The sequence below is a fragment of the Pleurodeles waltl genome, chromosome 12 (genome assembly GCF_031143425.1).
Source record: "Pleurodeles waltl isolate 20211129_DDA chromosome 12, aPleWal1.hap1.20221129, whole genome shotgun sequence".
Lineage (NCBI taxonomy): Eukaryota > Metazoa > Chordata > Amphibia > Caudata > Salamandridae > Pleurodeles > Pleurodeles waltl.
The window spans coordinates 277,481,177-277,499,504 of NC_090451.1; positions in this window are offsets into that span (position 1 = coordinate 277,481,177).

Sequence of the window (18,328 nt, forward strand, 5' to 3'; positions counted from 1 at the left end):
CACAACAAGGGGCCCCTGACACTAGCCTGGATGATGAACTGCCCACCACCTCCGCCGGCACTAGTGGACAGGAGGCACCGCCACAGGACCACCACAACAGCACCCCACCCCCTGCAGAGGGAGAACCACCCCTCGAACGGTCCCTGAGATCCAGGACAAAGACAGACAACGATGCCAAGACCCCCGCCAAGAAATGAGACCACCCTGATTGTCATCCATTTGTCCTAACTTGTCACCCTGTCCATCCTTAAACTGCCCCAGCTCCACTTCCTATGCCCCTTTGGACAATGCACCTGTGAGACTAATAGATTGGACTCTCCCATGAACATTCCTCCACCATCACCCCACACCATTTTACAACCCCCTCCAATATTGAGCACTTAAATAAACTCCCTTAAAGCACAAAACAATCTGGAGTCTGTCTGTGATTTTGAAATAGATTATTAGCAATTACAATGCCAAAATGCCCTTTCAAATGTAATGTCAACATACCTATGTCACACAGCTATAGTCCGTGATGAAACAAAGCAGATGTCACACAGTGGGACCCACATCTGTGAAATCGTAAGGGAAAGTGACAACTCAGAGACCATACACTGGGTGAAAATGACAGACAGTAGAGAGTTATTAGATTTAAATTAGATGTAGCAGGCAGTGTTGTCTTCTTACCTGTGTCTCACTGGAAGCATTGCAGGATCACCGTGTTCCTGTTGTTGATGTCCTCTTCTTCTGCTTCCTCGTCTTCACTGTCCACAGCTGCCACAACACCTCCATCTGGACCATCCTCCTGCAGAAAAGGCACCTGTCGTCGCAAAGCCAAGTTGTGAAGCATCCAGCAGGCTACAATGATCTGGCATACCTTCTTTGGTGAGTAGAATGGGGAACCACCTGTCATATGGAGGCACCGGAACCTGGCCTTCAGTAGACCGAAGGTCCGCTATATAACCCTCCTAGATCGCCAATGGGCCTCATTGTAGCGTTCCTCTGCCCTTGTCCTGGGATTCCCCACTGGGGTCAGTAGCCATGACAGATTGGGGTAACCAGAGTCACCTGCAAATGGCGAGGGACAACTGTTAGACACACACTAACTCTTAGGGACATCCCCAGACCCAGACACCTAGTCACACTGTATTGGGTCCATGTCCTCACCTAATAGCCACACCCGGTGCCTCTGTAGTTGCCCCATCACATAAGGGACGCTGCTATTGCGCGGGATGTAAGCGCCATGCACTGAGCCAGGGAATTTTGCATTAACATGGGAGATGTACTGGTCTGCCAAACACACCATCTGCACATTCATGGAATGGTAACTCTTCCGGTTTCTGTACACCTGTTCACTCCTGCCAAGGCCACATGTGTCCCATCAATGGCACCTATGATGTTGGGGATATGTCCCAGGGCATAGAAGTCACCTTTCACTGTAGGCAAATCCTCCACCTGAGGGAAAATGATGTAGCTCTGCATGTGTTTCTGGACAACACGTTGGAAAACATAGGCTGGGACATCCCTGATGCTATGGCCACTGGTGTTTGAAAAGGCCCACTTGCTAGGAAATGGAATACTGACAGCACTTGAGGAGGGATTCCTGTGGGATGGCGGATAGCTGACATCAGGTCTGGCTCCAACTTGGCACACAGTTCCTGGATTGTGGCACGATCAAGCCTGTAGGTGATGATCACATGTCTTTCCTCCATTGTCGACAGGTCCACCAGCGGTCTGTACACCGGAGGATGCTGCCATCTCCTCACATGCCCCAGCGGACGGTGCCTATGGAGGAGAACAGCGAGCACAGAGTCAACCAACTCTGAGGTACGTAAACACAGCTTACTCTGAAAATATTCATAAATCAAAATTTGCCTGTATGAGTGTTTAGGCAAGGCCTAGGTATGTGTGACGCAGTCAAAAATAATGCCATGTGGGCCCCTGAAATGGCGGCTGCCTGACCTGTAAGGTGGGACAAGGGGATTTGAGATAACTGCGCTGGCATTGTACACCGTCACGGTAGGCGGTCGAAGACCGCTGCGCAATTCTGCATTGGTTAACATTGGACCCTATGGGTCCCAGGAGCCAATGACGATGTACGCCGGCGGTGATGGTACACACCGCCGCGGACGTGACCGCCATTTTCTCTCTGTTCAATCACTCGATACCTCATCTTCGACAGGAGAGGACCTACATTGTAAGTGCTGCTGTGACCTCAGTCTGGAAGAGACAATGGCTTGTGTGTCTGGGGAAAGGGCCCCTGCCTTCAGCACGAAGGAGTTGGAGAAACTTGTGGATAGGGTCCTCCCCAGTACACGCTACTCTACGGTCCTCCAGACAAACAGGTAAGTACACTGTGAGCATGCTGTATGGGCAATGCCTGTGTGGAGTGGGGTGGATGAAAGATGGGGGGGTGAGAATGAGGCGTGCATGAAACGACGGTGAGTGCATGTGAGTCATGGCAAGGGTAGGGATGCGGGCCAATGACTGTGACGGTGCAGTTGGTAATTACTTCTCTTTTTCCCCTGTACAATTCCTGTAGGTCAGCGCCCACCAGAAGAAGGACATCTGGCGTGCCATCGCCAAGGAAGTCCGGACCCTGGGGGTCTACCACAGACGGAGCAGCCACTGCCGGAAAAGATGGGAGGACATTCGCCACTGGAGCAAGAAGACGGCGGAGGCCCAGCTGGGGATGGCCTCTCAACGTGGGAGGGGTGCCTGTCGCACCATGACCCCCCTGGTGTTCAGGATCCTGGCGGTGGCGTACCCGGAGTTGGATGGGCGCTTGAGGGCATCACAGCAGCAACAAGGGGGTGAGTACACTCTCATTCTGCTGATTCAGCGTGCATTGTAGGTGTCTGGGTGGGGAGGTGGGCTGTGGGTTCCCCTAGGCCAGGGCGAGTTTGGTAGTTAAGTTCCCTTCTTCAGGCACGTCCTGTGGCACCCCACCCCACCTGTGTACAGTGCCAACTACACCTAGTCAGGCTCCTGTGACATCCATGTGTGCAGAAATCGGCCATAGCCTTGTAAGCCATGTCCCAGGGATTGAATAGTGGACCCTAAGTGCCCGGTGTAGTGCAGGGGGCTTCTGTGTCTGTCGTGTCCGCCAACAGTAGCGGTATTGCATGCACTGAACATGTCTTTCTTCTGTCTCCCCACCCCCTTTTTGTGGTCTCCCAGTTCTTGTGTGCATTAGCATCATCAGGTGGAGGAGCAGTGGCACCGGAGCAGGAGGGAGATGCATCCCACATGGCCCTGGAGGGTGACACTACGGAGTCTGAATACACCAGTGGGACGGAGGGTGAGGGGAGCTCCACGGCGGGGATAGGAGCTGACACAAGCGATACGGACTCCTCCTCTGATGGGAGCTCCCTTGCGGTGGCGGCCCCATCTGTGCCCCCCGCATCTACAGGTACAGCCGCCACCCCTCCTACCAGCACCGCCTTCCCAGCAGCCCCTCAGCGTTTGCCCCGTGCCCGCTCACCCAGGAGGGTGGGCATCACCTTCGACCCAGGCACCTCAGCCCCTGCCCCAGTCACCCCTGCTGCCCTCAGTGAGGAGGCCATTGACCTCCTCAGGTCCCTCACTGTTGGGCAGTCTACCATTTTGAATGCCATCCAGGGTGTAGAGAGGCAGTTGCAACAAACCAATGCATACCTGGAGGCCATTCACTCTGGTCAGGCAGCCCTTCAGCGAGCTTTTCAGACTCTGACCTCAGCACTGATGACAGCCATTGTCCCGGTCTCTAGCCTCCCCCCTCCAACTTCCTCCACCCAGACCCACACCCCTGTACCTCAGCCTATCCCAAGCACACCATCAGACCAGCATGCACACACCTCAACACACAAGGGAAGCTCTGGCAAACATAAGCACTACACGCAAGCATCACACACATGCAGACACAACAACATCCACTGCCTCCACTGTGTACCCCTCCTCCTCGTCTCCCTCCAAGTCTCATCTCCACTCACACCTGCATGTACTACATCCTCAGCCACTACGTCCATCACCAGCACACACACCACCACACCCCGCTCACGTGCAGTCACCACCCCCACTACCATTGACACATCCCCTGTGTCCTCTCCCAGTGTGTCTGTGAGGCCACCTCCCAAGGTACACAAACGCAGCCACACACCCACCCAACAGCCATCCGCCTCATGACAGCCTCCAGCCCATGCACCTTCACCCAAAGTCAGCAAACGTACACCTCCTACACCACAACCTCCACTCCCAAACCCCCTCCAGCTACCCGTCCCAGTGTTCCTAAGAGACTTTTCCTGTCCAACCTTGACCTCTTTCCCTCACCTCCCACACCCCTTCAGTCTCCTAGGGCCTGACTCTCCAGGTCCCAACATAGCACCTCAGCCACAACATCAGCGGGACCAGTGGTGCCAGTAGTCACCGGATTATGGAGTGCATCAGGCAACAGGGCAGCCAGTGTGGCAAGGAGCCACAGCACGGACAGTCCCCCACCTGTCAAGCATAAAAAGTTGGACAGTGCCCGGCGTGAGAGGGGAAAGAAATCAGCCACCAAAGCCGCTCCCAGGGGTACAGTTGGGAGTGTGGAGACAGCTGCAACACCATCCAAGGTGGGGAAGGGGCACAGTAAAACCGGCAAGTCTGGGAAGATCAGCACAGCGGACAAGACCACCAGCAGCCCGCTGCCCAGGAGACGACCGCCAGCAGCCCCGCTGCCAAAGACAGGACCGCCAGCAGCAGCCCCGCTGCACAGGACACGACCGCCAGAAGCCCCGCTGCCAAAGACAGGACCGCCAGCAGCAGCCCCTCTGCCCAGGAGACGACCGCCAGCAGCCCCGCTGCCAAAGACAGGACCGCCAGCCGCAGCCCCACCGCCCAGGAGACGACCGCCAGCAGCCCCGCCGCCCAGGAGACGATCGCCAGCAGCCCCGCCGCCCAGGAGACGACCGCTAGCAGCAGCCCCGCCGCCCAGGAGACGACCGCCAGCAGCAGCCCCAACGCCGAGGAGACGACCACCAGCAGCCCAGCTGCCAAAGACAGGACCGCCAGCAGCAGTCCCGCCGCCCAGGAGACGACTGCCAGCAGCCCCGCTGCCAAAGACAGGACCGCCACCAGCTGAACCGCTGCCCAGGACACCGCCGCCAGCAGCCCCGCTGCCAAAGACAGGACCGCCACCAGCTGAACCGCTGCCCAGGACACCGCCGCCAGCAGCACCGCAGGCCAGGACAAGACCGCCAGCAGCTGAACCGCTGCCCAAGACAGGACCGCCAGCAGCTGAACTGCTGCCCAGGACACCTCCACCAGGTGAACCGCTGCCCAGGACACTGCCGCCAGCAACACCGCAGGCCGGTGAGCGCCAATGTTTCCGACGCTACTGAGTCCGCCACGGAGAGGATGAAGCACTCTGGGCACAAAGCCCCCTTCAGAACCAGTGAAGAAAGGCATCCACTACCTCTGTCCTTGGCAGGATGAAGCACTCTGGGCACAAAGCCCCTCCAGAACCAGTGGGGAAAGGCATCCACTACCTCTGTCCTTGGAAGGATGAAGCACTCTGGGCACAAAGCCCCCTCCAGAACCAGTGGAGAAAGGCATCCACTACCTCAGTCCTTGGCAGGATGAAGCACTCTGGGCACAAAGCCCCCTCCAGAACCAGTGGAGTATCACATCCACTACCTCTGTCCTTGGCAGGATGAAGCACTCTGGGCACAAAGCCCCCTCCAGAACCAGTGGAGAAAGGCATCCACTACCTCTGTCCTTGGCAGGATGAAGCACTCTGGGCACAAAGCCCCCTCCAGAACCAGTGGGGAAAGGCATCCACTACCTCTGTCCTTGGAAGGATGAAGCACTCTGGGCACAAAGCCCCCTCCAGAACCAGTGGAGAAAGGCATCCACTACCTCAGTCCTTGGCAGGATGAAGCACTCTGGGCACAAAGCCCCCTCCAGAACCAGTGGGGAAAGGCATCCACTACCTCTGTCCTTGGAAGGATGAAGCACTCTGGGCACAAAGCCCCCTCCAGAACCAGTGGGGAAAGGCATCCACTACCTCTGTCCTTGGAAGGATGAAGCACTCTGGGCACAAAGCCCCCTCCAGAACCAGTGGAGAAAGGCATCCACTACCTCAGACCTTGGCAGGATGAAGCACTCTGGGCACAAAGCCCCCTCCAGAACCAGTGGGGAAAGGCATCCACTACCTCTGTCCTTGGCAGGATGAAGCACTCTGGGCACAAAGCCCCCTCCAGAACCAGTGGAGTATCACATTGTAAAGAAATGGCTCCCTGTTGCAGTTACCCCCCACTTTTTGCCTGATACTGATGCTGACTTGACTAAGAAGAGTGCTGGGACCCTGCTAACCAGGCCCCAGCACCAGTGTTCCTTCACCTAAAATGTACCATTGTATCCACAATTGGCACACCCTGGCATTCAGATAAGTCCCTTGTAACTGGTACTTCTAGTACCAAGGGCCCTGATGCCAAGGAAGGTCTCTAAGGGCTGCAGCATGTCTTATGCCACCCTAGAGACCCCTCACTCAGCACAGACACACTGCTTACAAGCCTGTGTGTGCTAGTGAGAACAAAATGAGTAAGTCGACATGGCACTCCCCTCAGGGTGCCATGCCAGCCTCTCACTGCCTATGCAGTATAGGTAAGACACCCCTCTAGCAGGCCTTACAGCCCTAAGGCAGGGTGCACTATACCATAGGTGAGGGTACCAGTGCATGAGCATGGTACCCCTACAGTGTCTAAACAAAACCTTAGACATTGTAAGTGCAGGGTAGCCATAAGAGTATATGGTCTGGGAGTCTGTCAAACACGAACTCCACAGCACCATAATGGCTACACTGAAAACTGGGAAGTTTGGTATCAAACTTCTCAGCACAATAAATGCACACTGATGCCAGTGTACATTTTATTGCAAAACACACCCCAGAGGGCACCTTAGAGGTGCCCCCTGAAACTTAACCGACTGTCTGTGTAGGCTGACTAGTTCCAGCAGCCTGCCACACCAGAGACATGTTGCTGGCCCCATGGGGAGAGTGCCTTTGTCACTCTGAGGCCAGTAACAAAGCCTGCACTGGGTGGAGATGCTAACACCTCCCCCAGGCAGGAGCTGTGACACCTGGCGGTGAGCCTCAAAGGCTCACCCCTTTGTCACAGCCCAGCAGGGCACTCCAGCTTAGTGGAGTTGCCCGCCCCCTCCGGCCACGGCCCCCACTTTTGGCGGCAAGGCTGGAGGGAACAAAGAAAGCTACAAGGAGGAGTCACTGGCCAGTCAGGACAGCCCCTAAGGTGTCCTGAGCTGAGGTGACTCTGACTTTTAGAAATCCTCCATCTTGCAGATGGAGGATTCCCCCAATAGGGTTAGGATTGTGACCCCCTCCCCTTGGGAGGAGGCACAAAGAGGGTGTACCCACCCTCAGGGCTAGTAGCCATTGGCTACTAACCCCCCAGACCTAAAAACGCCCTTAAATTTAGTATTTAAGGGCTACCCTGAACCCTAGAAAATTAGATTCCTGCAACTACAAGAAGAAGGACTGCCTAGCTGAAAACCCCTGCAGAGGAAGACCAGAAGACGACAACTGCCTTGGCTCCAGAAACTCACCGGCCTGTCTCCTGCCTTCCAAAGATCCTGCTCCAGCGACGCCTTCCAAAGGGACCAGCGACCTCGACATCCTCTGAGGACTGCCCCTGCTTCGAAAAGACAAGAAACTCCCGAGGACAGCGGACCTGCTCCAAGAAAGGCTGCAACTTTGTTTCCAGCAGCTTTGAAAGAACCCTGCAAGCTCCCCGCAAGAAGCGTGAGACTTGCAACACTGCACCCGGCGACCCCGACTCGGCTGGTGGCGATCCAACACCTCAGGAGGGACCCCAGGACTACTCTGATACTGTGAGTACCAAAACCTGTCCCCCCTGAGCCCCCACAGCGCCGCCTGCAGAGGGAATCCCGAGGCTTCCCCTGACCGCGACTCTTTGAACCTAAAGTCCCGACGCCTGGGAGAGACCCTGCACCCGCAGCCCCCAGGACCTGAAGGACCGGACTTTCACTGGAGAAGTGACCCCCAGGAGTCCCTCTCCCTTGCCCAAGTGGAGGTTTCCCCGAGGAATCCCCCCCTTGCCCGCCTGCAGCGCTGAAGAGATCCCGAGATCTCTCATAGACTAACATTGCGAACCCGACGCTTGGTTCTACACTGCACCCGGCCGCCCCCGCGCCGCTGAGGGTGAAATTTCTGTGTGGACCTGTGTCCCCCCCGGTGCCCTACAAAACCCCCCTGGTCTGCCCTCCGAAGACGCGGGTACTTACCTGCAAGCAGACCGGAACCGGGGCACCCCCTTCTCTCCAGTCTAGCCTATGTGTTTTGGGCACCACTTTGAACTCTGCACCTGACCGGCCCTGAGCTGCTGGTGTGGTGACTTTGGGGTTGCTCTGAACCCCCAACGGTGGGCTACCTTGGACCAAGAACTAAGCCCTGTAAGTGTCTTACTTACCTGGTTAACCTAACAAATACTTACCTCCCCTAGGAACTGTGAAAATTGCACTAAGTGTCCACTTTTAAAACAGCTATTTGTGAATAACTTGAAAAGTATACATGCAATTTTGATGATTTGAAGTTCCTAAAGTACTTACCTGCAATACCTTTCGAATGAGATATTACATGTAGAATTTGAACCTGTGGTTCTTAAAATAAACTAAGAAAAGATATTTTTCTATATAAAAACCTATTGGCTGGATTTGTCTCTGAGTGTGTGTACCTCATTTATTGTCTATGTGTATGTACAACAAATGCTTAACACTACTCCTTGGATAAGCCTACTGCTCGACCACACTACCACAAAATAGAGCATTAGTATTATCTCTTTTTGCCACTATCTTACCTCTAAGGGGAACCCTTGGACTCTGTGCATGCTATTCCTTACTTTGAAATAGCACATACAGAGCCAACTTCCTACATTGGTGGATCAGCGGTGGGGTACAAGACTTTGCATTTGCTGGACTACTCAGCCAATACCTGATCACACGACAAATTCCAAAATTGTCATTAGAAATTCATTTTTGCAATTTGAAATTTTTCTAAATTCTTAAAAGTCCTGCTAGGGCCTTGTGTGTTAAGTCCCTGTTTAGCATTGTCTTTTAGAGTTTAAAAGTTTGTTAAAAGTTTGAAATTAGATTCTAGAAACAGTTTTAGATTCTTTAAAAAGTATTCCAACTCTTAGCAGAATAATGTCTGATACAGAGATGCAGGTGGTGGAACTCGACACCACACCTTACCTCCATCTTAAGATGAGGGAGCTAAGGTCTCTCTGTAATATAAAAAAAATAACCATTGGCTCCAGACCTACCAAAATTCAGCTCCAGGAGCTGTTGGCAGAGTTTGAAAAAGCCAACCCCTCTGATGATGACATCACAGAGGAAGAAATTAGCGACTTGGAGGCCAATGTCCCTCCTCCAGTCCTAAATAGGGAGAACAGGACCCCTCAAGTCCTGTCTCCAACTGTGTTAGTCAGAAATAGTGAGTCCCTCACAGGAGGGTCCCACATTTCTGAAATCACTGAGGATGCTCTCAGTGAAGATGACCTCCTGTTAGCCAGGATGGTCAAAAGATTGGCTTTGGAAAAGCAGCTCCTAGCCATAGAAAGGGAAAGAAAAGAGATGGGCCTAGGTCCCATCAATGGTGGCAGCAACTTAAATAGGGTCAGAGATTCTCCTGACATCCTAAAAATCCCCAAAGGGATTGTAACAAAATATGAAGATGGTGATGACATCACCAAATGGTTCACAGCTTTTGAGAGGGCTTGTGTAACCAGAAAAGTGAACAGATCTCACTGGGGTGCTCTCCTTTGGGAAATGTTCACTGGAAAGTGTAGGGATAGACTCCTCACACTCTCTGGAAAAGATGCAGAATCTTATGACCTCATGAAGGGTACCCTGATTGAGGGCTTTGGATTCTCCACTGAGGAGTATAGAATTAGATTCAGGGGGGCTCAAAAATCCTCGAGCCAGACCTGGGTTGATTTTGTAGACTACTCAGTAAAAACACTAGATGGTTGGTTAACTGGAAATGAAGTGTGTGACTATGTTGGGCTTTATAATTTGTTTATGAAAGAACACATTTTAAGTAACTGCTTCAATGAAAAGTTGCATCAGTATCTGGTAGACCTAGGTCCAATTTCTCCCCAAGAATTGGGAAAGAAGGCAGACCACTGGGTCAAGACTAGGGTAACCAAAACTTCCACTGGGGGTGACCAAAAGAAAGGGGTTACAAAAACTCCCCAGGAGAAAGTGGGTGACACTAGAAACAAAGAAAAAGAGTCCTCTGTAGGCCCCCAAAAACCAGAACAGGTGGGTGGGCCCCAAGACACAACCCAAAACAAAGGTGGGTACCAGGGTAAGAACTGGGATGCCACTAAGGCCTGGTGCCACAACTGTAAACAGTCTGGGCACCACACCAAGGACACTTCTTGTCCCAAAAACAAACCCCAGAACAAAATTCCTGGGGTAACCAGTGTAGCCATGGGAGATGACTCCTCAGATGAGGAGGTCTTCCTAGCCTTCAACTGGAAACAGGGCCCAACAGGTGAGTTGGAGATTCCAGAGGGAAGTAGACACTTCCACCACCTACTGGTGAATGGAATCCCAACCACTGCCCTGAGAGACACTTGTGCCAGTCACACTATTGTGCATGACAGGCTGGTGCTCTCAAACCAGTACATCCCAGGTGAGACTGCCAGGGTAAGAGTTAGCCTAGACAGGGTCACTAAGAGGCCTGTGGCTTTAGTGCCCATAGAAGTGGGTGGCACTCTTAGCTGGAGAAGGGTAGTAGTCAGTACAGACCTCCCCCTTGATTGTCTCCTTGGAAATGACTACCCAGAGGTTAGTCAGAGCTCAAGAGAGGAACTGGTCCAGTGCCAGTCCTCTCCCAAGGATTCTGGAAGTCCTGCCTCTGCAGTAAATGCAAGCAGGCCCCAGAAGAAGAAGAAAAGAAAACAGAGTAGGAAGGGTGGACAACCTTTAGCCAAGGTTACAGCAAGCCAAGGAGATTCTGCTCCAGTAGGGGAGAACTCCAAAAATGGCCCTGATAAAGTCCAACCTGACCCACAAGAAGTCCTGGCTAGTCAGGCAACTGTTAAACCTGAGTGGGTGGCTCCTCAGCTAACAGAAGAAAGAGTGGAAGAAGGGTGTTTACTACAAGATGTGGTAACCCCTCACTCCAATACAGCAGACAGGCAACCTGAACCCAAAGAAGCCTGTAACTTAGCCCCTTCCCTTTTAGGTGAAGAGCTAAAGGTGTGGTTCTGGGCACTGACAGCTGTCAGTGGCCTCTGCTGGGTGTTAGCCTTTATGGCTGCACTATCCTTAGCATGGTGGTCTGACCCCATGCCAAATAGCAAGTTAGGCCCCCTGACCCTATTGGTCATGGTGGGGTTACTCCAGCTCTGGGTAACCTCTCTGGGTAAGCTAGGGGTAACCCTGGCCAAGATAAGGTTAGCAGAGGTGGATACCTCTAAGACCAAGATAGAAAGAATGGGTGGAGACATTGAAGAGGCAGACAAGAGGCAATTCAGACTAGGTCCTATCACTGTGGAAGTAGGTCAGTTCCCCAAAGGGAATGACCTGAACAGAAGGATGTAAGGCAGAGTAGGCCCTGCAACTAACCAGCCTATTTCTCCTACTCTTCCTCGCCTGACAGACTAGGAAGACTCTCCCAGCTTGGGCTGAGTCTCCTGGCCTGTGGGCTGGGGGGGGCTTGTGTAAAGAAATGGCTCCCTGTTGCAGTTACCCCCCACTTTTTGCCTGATACTGATGCTGACTTGACTAAGAAGAGTGCTGGGACCCTGCTAACCAGGCCCCAGCACCAGTGTTCCTTCACCTAAAATGTACCATTGTATCCACAATTGGCACACCCTGGCATTCAGATAAGTCCCTTGTAACTGGTACTTCTAGTACCAAGGGCCCTGATGCCAAGGAAGGTCTCTAAGGGCTGCAGCATGTCTTATGCCACCCTAGAGACCCCTCACTCAGCACAGACACACTGCTTACAAGCCTGTGTGTGCTAGTGAGAACAAAATGAGTAAGTCGACATGGCACTCCCCTCAGGGTGCCATGCCAGCCTCTCACTGCCTATGCAGTATAGGTAAGACACCCCTCTAGCAGGCCTTACAGCCCTAAGGCAGGGTGCACTATACCATAGGTGAGGGTACCAGTGCATGAGCATGGTACCCCTACAGTGTCTAAACAAAACCTTAGACATTGTAAGTGCAGGGTAGCCATAAGAGTATATGGTCTGGGAGTCTGTCAAACACGAACTCCACAGCACCATAATGGCTACACTGAAAACTGGGAAGTTTGGTATCAAACTTCTCAGCACAATAAATGCACACTGATGCCAGTGTACATTTTATTGCAAAACACACCCCAGAGGGCACCTTAGAGGTGCCCCCTGAAACTTAACCGACTGTCTGTGTAGGCTGACTAGTTCCAGCAGCCTGCCACACCAGAGACATGTTGCTGGCCCCATGGGGAGAGTGCCTTTGTCACTCTGAGGCCAGTAACAAAGCCTGCACTGGGTGGAGATGCTAACACCTCCCCCAGGCAGGAGCTGTGACACCTGGCGGTGAGCCTCAAAGGCTCACCCCTTTGTCACAGCCCAGCAGGGCACTCCAGCTTAGTGGAGTTGCCCGCCCCCTCCGGCCACGGCCCCCACTTTTGGCGGCAAGGCTGGAGGGAACAAAGAAAGCTACAAGGAGGAGTCACTGGCCAGTCAGGACAGCCCCTAAGGTGTCCTGAGCTGAGGTGACTCTGACTTTTAGAAATCCTCCATCTTGCAGATGGAGGATTCCCCCAATAGGGTTAGGATTGTGACCCCCTCCCCTTGGGAGGAGGCACAAAGAGGGTGTACCCACCCTCAGGGCTAGTAGCCATTGGCTACTAACCCCCCAGACCTAAAAACGCCCTTAAATTTAGTATTTAAGGGCTACCCTGAACCCTAGAAAATTAGATTCCTGCAACTACAAGAAGAAGGACTGCCTAGCTGAAAACCCCTGCAGAGGAAGACCAGAAGACGACAACTGCCTTGGCTCCAGAAACTCACCGGCCTGTCTCCTGCCTTCCAAAGATCCTGCTCCAGCGACGCCTTCCAAAGGGACCAGCGACCTCGACATCCTCTGAGGACTGCCCCTGCTTCGAAAAGACAAGAAACTCCCGAGGACAGCGGACCTGCTCCAAGAAAGGCTGCAACTTTGTTTCCAGCAGCTTTGAAAGAACCCTGCAAGCTCCCCGCAAGAAGCGTGAGACTTGCAACACTGCACCCGGCGACCCCGACTCGGCTGGTGGCGATCCAACACCTCAGGAGGGACCCCAGGACTACTCTGATACTGTGAGTACCAAAACCTGTCCCCCCTGAGCCCCCACAGCGCCGCCTGCAGAGGGAATCCCGAGGCTTCCCCTGACCGCGACTCTTTGAACCTAAAGTCCCGACGCCTGGGAGAGACCCTGCACCCGCAGCCCCCAGGACCTGAAGGACCGGACTTTCACTGGAGAAGTGACCCCCAGGAGTCCCTCTCCCTTGCCCAAGTGGAGGTTTCCCCGAGGAATCCCCCCCTTGCCCGCCTGCAGCGCTGAAGAGATCCCGAGATCTCTCATAGACTAACATTGCGAACCCGACGCTTGGTTCTACACTGCACCCGGCCGCCCCCGCGCCGCTGAGGGTGAAATTTCTGTGTGGACCTGTGTCCCCCCCGGTGCCCTACAAAACCCCCCTGGTCTGCCCTCCGAAGACGCGGGTACTTACCTGCAAGCAGACCGGAACCGGGGCACCCCCTTCTCTCCAGTCTAGCCTATGTGTTTTGGGCACCACTTTGAACTCTGCACCTGACCGGCCCTGAGCTGCTGGTGTGGTGACTTTGGGGTTGCTCTGAACCCCCAACGGTGGGCTACCTTGGACCAAGAACTAAGCCCTGTAAGTGTCTTACTTACCTGGTTAACCTAACAAATACTTACCTCCCCTAGGAACTGTGAAAATTGCACTAAGTGTCCACTTTTAAAACAGCTATTTGTCAATAACTTGAAAAGTATACATGCAATTTTGATGATTTGAAGTTCCTAAAGTACTTACCTGCAATACCTTTCGAATGAGATATTACATGTAGAATTTGAACCTGTGGTTCTTAAAATAAACTAAGAAAAGATATTTTTCTATATAAAAACCTATTGGCTGGATTTGTCTCTGAGTGTGTGTACCTCATTTATTGTCTATGTGTATGTACAACAAATGCTTAACACTACTCCTTGGATAAGCCTACTGCTCGACCACACTACCACAAAATAGAGCATTAGTATTATCTCTTTTTGCCACTATCTTACCTCTAAGGGGAACCCTTGGACTCTGTGCATGCTATTCCTTACTTTGAAATAGCACATACAGAGCCAACTTCCTACACACATCCACTACCTCTGTCCTTGGCAGGATGAAGCACTCTGGGCACAAAGCCCCCTCCAGAACCAGTGGGGAAAGGCATCCACTACCTCTGTCCTTGGAAGGATGAAGCACTCTGGGCACAAAGCCCCCTCCAGAACCAGTGGAGAAAGGCATCCACTACCTCAGTCCTTGGCAGGATGAAGCACTCTGGGCACAAAGCCCCATCCAGAACCAGTGGAGTATCACATCCACTACCTCTGTCCTTGGCAGGATGAAGCACTCTGGGCACAAAGCCCCCTCCAGAACCAGTGGAGAAAGGCATCCACTACCTCAGTCCTTGGCAGGATGAAGCACTCTGGGCACAAAGCCCCCTCCAGAACCAGTGGAGAAAGGCATCCACTTGAGAGACTGTGGCTTTGCACTCCCCAGGATTGAACAGGGGGCAAACCACCCACTGTAGAGACTTGTGAGACTGTGGCTTTGCACTCCCCAGGATTGAACACTGGGCAAACCACCCACTGTAGAGACTTGTGAGACTGTGGCTTTGCACTCCCCAGGATTGAACTGTGGGCATGGAGCCCCCTAGTGGATCTGGCGTCGTGCACTCAACCGGCTGAGATGCCCCCCCTTTCCTTCCCCCTGAGGTGCCTGTTTTATTTCTAACTGATGCCCCTGCAGTGTTCTCTCTGTCTTGTTCGGGTATTGAGTGTGGGCCTCGCCCATGTCTTTTGGGCCCAGTGATCCACGGACTATGATGGTGGAATCCCTTGGACTTGTGTTCTTGGTGTATATAATTGTATATGGTATAAATGTATATATTTGATGTATGTAATTGAATATATCACAATTATTCGACTCATTTCCTTTTGTCCTTGCATTCTTCCAAGGGGGGTTGGGGGGTGTAACTGTTATGTATCAATAAGTATTAGCTTGTGTGTTGTAGTGGGTGAGGGTGGGGGTGTTGCGTGTGTGTGTCACAGTTTTTTCCCTCCCCCCTCCCCTGTGTCGTAGGTGCAGTACTCACCGTGGTTTTCGCCGCCGGCGTTCGTGCTCCTGGTAGAGGAGCAGGAAGATCAGGGCTGGCAGAATCTGGAGCTTGGGTTCCATGGCGTCCCGATTCCCCGTGGGGTGTGTAGAGGTGAACGTTTTCCCTTCGAAGTCCTGTTTCCGCCGTGTTTTTGTTCACTGTGAATCCGCCCCGGAAAAGGTGGCGGATTGGTGGGTTGTAATAGTGTGGGAGGTACATTGTCCTCCGCCTGTCTGTTGGCGGTAACCGCTGCGGTGTTTGTTTGTACCGCCGTGGCGGTCGGAGTATTAAAGTGGCTGTCTATGTTGGCGGTTTCCGCCGCAGTTGTGATTCCATTTTTCTTTCCGCCGGCCTGTTGGCGGTTTTACCGCCGCTTTAACACCGACCACCAGGGTTGTAATGACCACCTATATCTCTGCTTTCATGGCTGCAAGAGTTCATTACAGGGTGTCGGTCTCATGGAAATCCTGTCTTTTATTGCACAGTTGCAAAGTTATATATTAAGTCTTTCACTTCTGTGGCATACAGTGCCCTCCCAGAGGATGTTAGCCTAAGACATTGGAGTGTGAGGTGGAAAAGGCATCAGTAACACAGATCAGAGGGTCTGTCATTGAGTTGTAAGGAGTAGCAATCATAGCCTCCCCTACATTCAGTCCTTTTTTTGTTTCTCTGGCTGTCTGAGGTCAGAGAAGAGAGATTAATTTACATTAGCCTTTCCTTTTTTTTCCCCAACAGCTCGCCTGTTCATGAACAGAGTCCTTCTTCTCTTAGGTTACACAGATTAGCTAAGAGATGGTCGGTTATTCTGGATGTTGTAGGGGGAGTGTAGCTAAATGGGTGCCACCTTTTCAATCTGCCCTGATTTTTCACTTTTTGGATCACACAGTTTTGGAAATTTTATTGTGGGAGAGCCTCACAACTGGTGTGTCACTCACAGTAATCACAGAGTAAACAGCTGCGTATGTTTACCTCCAGTGTCTGCCTTTTAAGATAAGGCTGCTGCAATGCAGCAAAGGTAAGGTGAATATGGCTGATTACATTTGTTCACAAGTGTGAGGGCTGTGTGTGACACTACCATTGTGTGCAGTCCGGTAAACTGCACACAGGTAGCCTTGGCTTAGAGGGACTCTGCAAGGTTATAAATTGACCTGGGTAGGGCTTTAAAATGTTAGGGGGCGCTCATAGAAAAAGTGAGCATGGTATACTGTTTTGTCTTCAGTGATGCTGTATAATATTCATAAAAAGAAATCTACCTTAGAATTCAGTTTTGCTTCCCTTAGGCCACAAAGTCCAGTAAAGCCTGAAACTTGGGTAAAAACTGTGCAATCAGTTTGAATATGCAAGTCCTAAGGAAAAATATGTACCCCTTTTGGGTCATCCATAATTTTCATATTTTTGTTTCTTGGGTCAAAATCAGAGCCTAGGCCTTTGGCCTCCTTGGTGGGCCAAGTTAATTAACTTGCTCCCCATCAGATGGAACAAACGCCTCCCTACCCAAAAAGAGCAATTAACAAAGATCCACTCAGCTTCTGAGGTGAAAGGGGTGAGGAAGAAAATCTGCATCTATTAGCTAGCTGTCACACTGCACCAGGTTTGGGACAGTCTAGGCCCACTGAACCAAGGAGTAAGCCTAGACCTCTAGAGCCAACCCTGGAGAGGCCTTCCTTTTTAGATTTTAGTGGGAACGTCTCTGGCAGTGATGTCAGCTATGGGCAGAGCTGAGGGTCTCAGAGAATATGTGAACAGTGACTTCTTGATGGAGCCATCTTGCATTGTCGCAGCATGCTGTGCAGGAGTGCTGGGGCAGGTGTGGAGAGGTGATTTGATACCCTAGGATTGGCCAGGAGTACCCGACTTCTAGAACTTTCTATCCTCATTTATAAACTTGTGCACAAAGGAGAGAGGGTTGTTGTTGGAGTTGACCACTGGACCTTAGAAGGCAGCAAAACCATGGACCACTGGAAAGACAAGTCCCCTGATACCTTATGGACTAAGGACTCTGCCAACAGTTGACCCTAGAACCCCAGGACCAGTGGGTCTCTCCAGCATCAGGGAAATGGTCCCTTTACACCCGCTAAGGAACAATTGGGGGAAGAACTAGACTTCTTCACCCAAAAAAGAGGGCAGAGCACCAGAGGACAAGAAAAAGGAGAAAGGCTGCCACAGGGAGTCAGTGGAACCATCTCCCTGCAAAGCGTGCCACCTTAGGGGGCAGGAGGTCTGTGGAAAATGCTACAGGTGGCAAAATGAGCTCAAGATTGTGCAAAGGGCCCAACGGGGCCCGAGATTTTGCCAGGAAAAGGATTGGACCTGTGTCCTACCAACTGAGGAAATAGAGCGGGTAGAGCTCCAAACCGCCAATGAGGGAGGAAACATTGCACTCCAGCTAACAGTGGTGGGCTCACCCCACGCCCTGAGTCCATTTCTGGTGGGAGCAGGGCAGCCACCACACAAGGAACATCCTACCTGCATGGAGCGATCAAGGGACAGCATGCTGCTGGCTCCTGTGCTGGCTATAAAGGAGGCCAATCGGGTGGGGAGCTGGCGGGGGCATCTGGCGGTGAGCTCCCCGTGCTGCCTGCAAGAAAAGAAGCAAGTTGAGTTGCCTAGATAGGACCCCGACCCTCCGGACAATTAGAAAATCCAAAGCGTAGCCCCATCATCACAGCAAAGTATGGCTGGAGTCGTTCATTACTTATTCATGCTTCCTTGCAGAAGTGTCCCATAATGCCCTATGGGGCTAAAGAAGCCCAAGAGTTTTATTACATGAGATAGCCCCGATATTGCAGGGGGAACCAATGGTCTGAAAGATTTGTGAGGGCTGCAGGAGTGCAACAGCTGCTCCCCCAAGGAATTAACCAGTGACCCTAAGTTTGCAGGGTTCAAGAAAATATGACATATTCCCTTGTCGCCCAAACCCCAGCTCT